This window comes from Microcebus murinus, chromosome 7 (assembly GCF_040939455.1).
Source record: "Microcebus murinus isolate Inina chromosome 7, M.murinus_Inina_mat1.0, whole genome shotgun sequence".
Taxonomy (NCBI): Eukaryota; Metazoa; Chordata; class Mammalia; order Primates; family Cheirogaleidae; genus Microcebus; species Microcebus murinus.
This window is the reverse complement of record NC_134110.1, coordinates 88,023,607-88,026,425: the sequence shown is the minus strand read 5'-3', so window position 1 is coordinate 88,026,425 and position 2,819 is coordinate 88,023,607. Positions and strand designations below refer to the sequence as shown.

The 2,819-nt window shown below is 34.1% G+C and overlaps 1 non-coding gene across 1 annotated transcript; it reads right to left on the bottom strand.

Annotated features, from left to right (window-relative positions):
* Positions 1-267: 267 nt before the first annotated feature.
* Positions 268-330, bottom strand: LOC142872066 (U7 small nuclear RNA). The gene has a single exon (XR_012920308.1). It is a non-coding gene; the product is annotated as a U7 small nuclear RNA (small nuclear RNA).
* Positions 331-2,819: the final 2,489 nt, after the last annotated feature.

Genomic DNA, 2,819 nt, shown 5'->3' with positions numbered 1-2,819 from the left:
TCTTCACCATGGATTTTTAATCATTTTAGTTCTGAAATTAACTTCCCACAGACTGTTCATATTAGAGATTAGTAATTCATATTATTTGGCCAAGGAAAGGCAGGTTTTCAGATGATGGTATTGTTTTCAAGTGCTAGTTTTTCCCAAGGAAATAATCATTCACATGCTATTGAAACTAAACTAGTAATAAAACATATTACTGTAATTGTTGGGAGTTTCAGAACTTATATTTTGATTGTTTCTTCCCCTGCCCCACTGTGGGGGAGGGGGGGTGGATCTAGTAAAAGTTGGAAAACCTGCTAGACAAATTCTACAAGAACTGTAACACTTTGATTGTTTCTTTTAAACCCAGGAAAATATATCCACATTTCAAGTAAGTATTCTTACATTCAATTTCGTTATTGGATTCCACTTTACGTAGAACCAAAATGAAATAATTTCATTTGAGTGCATGTAATATTTCTTAGGACTGCATATTTACTAAATGAGTCTAGATCTAAAAGCGAGTTGGGTGTCTGCTAATTATAAACATTGCTCATATAGTCAAGTTTTCTTCATGGCCAAAGATAGTATCATTACAGTGGTTTGTTGCATGAGTTTCCAGTTAAACTCTGTATGTACACATTACTTTTATGACATCATTTGGATGAAGAATGGGAAGGAAGTGGTTAGAATGGGACCAGATACTATTCAGACACATGGAAGAGGTGGTGGATGGAACACTGCAGAAGGATGATGAAAAAGAAATACCAGTAAGCAAAACAAATAACAGAAAAATAGGAACACACATTTGTAGTTACGTACAAATGCATAGGGAAAGCCTAAGCCCTAGAAGCTGGGATGTGTCTATGGAGAAAGGTAGCACAAGAAGTCTTGAAATTATGATCAGCTACTCCTAAAATAGAAACACTCACTTTCCAATATCACTACCAACTTATTTGTTGACACAAATCTGTATTTTAGTAAAGCATTGTGCATAGTATAGGTTTTGCCTGAATTCACTGTCTTCTTTTCACATTCTGTAAATCATACAGGTATACAAAAAGAACTTGCATTAGTATAGCAGATTCTGTTCACAAATATTTCCCATGCAGCCTCATATTACCTCTAAGTACATATTTTCTGCAACGCCCAGTTCATTGTTAAAGTATTGTGTATGGTCAACAGCTCTGCCAGCAAGTGGTGAAGGCCAGAGTGACCTTCCCCTTTTTCTTCCATTGTAAGATGACATGGTATGTTTGGCAGGTTGCTAAACTAAGCACTACGGCATATACATGTTTTTCTAATTGTCTGCTGTCTGTAGACAAATTACCAAGTATTTAATTTTTGGGGTAATCTTCCATCAAGATTAAGCTGATGGCTGGACTCCTTGGCTCATGCCTGTAGCACTCTGGGAGGCCGAGGCGAGAGGATCACTTGAGGTCAAGAGTTTGAGACCAGTCTGAGTATGAGCCAGACCCTGTCCCTACCTAAAATAGAAAAAAAATAGCCAGGCAACAATGGCAGGTGCCTGTAGTCCCAGCTACTCAGGAGGCTGAAGCAGGAGGATAGCTCGAGCCCAGGAGTTTTAAGGTTGCAGTGAGCTATGATGACACCACTGCACTCTAGCCAGCAAGACAGTGCAAGACTCTTGTCTCAAAAAAAAAAAAAAAATATTAAGCTGAAACACTCTTAGTAAATTATTATAGCCAACTGTGGTTTCTGGAAAATCAGACAGAGTTTGCCTCTACTTGACAATTAAAATTAATAAGACCATGATTTTTTTTTTCAAAGATTAATGAGGCCTAATAACTTCCTATTTTTCAGGGTAAAAACAGCTTCAAATACTTTAATATAGATTATACTTAGTATAGTTTCTAATATGAATTGAAGTAATGATTTCTAACTCTTGTTTATTGCCAAAGCTTTAGTACAGCCACACAAAATTAAGAATTAAGTACAATACTTTTCATAGTGTTAGTACCTAACTGTTGGGTAATTTATTGTCAATTAATTTTTAAATATATTCTTGTGTAGATTAAAAAAATCACCTCTCTCAAGAATACTCATTCTTCCCAAAACATACAATTATAAAGTAAATGATTTAGTCAGAAGAAAAAGAGACAAAAGTAAATGAATTTTTAAAGAATCATTTGCTTTGGAGATTCTGAACATATCTGAAAAATTTTAACTTGAGATTTCTTTAGTTTCCATAAGGATGCCTTAAATTATAACAAGATTATTAATTTCACATGTATGACTAGTATTTCTGAAATAATATTTTAAGGTGTGTAAAAGAGGCTCATTGGAGAAAACAATAGTGATTCTGGGTTAATGAAAAGCTTCAAGGGTTGGAAGTTAGGAAATTTTTACTCTTCTCTCCATCCTTATTATTGATATGATATGAAACCTCCAAAAATTCATTTATCCTTTTATATCTTTAATCATAAAAGTGACTGCCTTAAAGATATTATAAAAACAAGCATTCATTCAATAGTGCTAAATAAAAGTAGAATTGTGTTAGCAAATCATACCATCATGTTCTTCTAAGCAGTTCTTTATAATTTATTTCTGGTCACATGAGAATAGTCCACATATTATTTCTGGCAATATTCACTGGTAAAGTCATCCTCCCATTTCTCCAAAACTTTATCTAGAAATCTTGGAATATCAGTTCTTCAGAAAGGAGATAAATCTTGCCATTATGCTAATCAAAACTAATGTTATCTGAGATAAGCATAGTAATTTCCATATTTCTTTCTTTAAATGTCACTTTGGTTTATCTTGGTATCTGATATGTTTTGCACATTGGACATGAAATTCCAATCACTTGGCCCAGC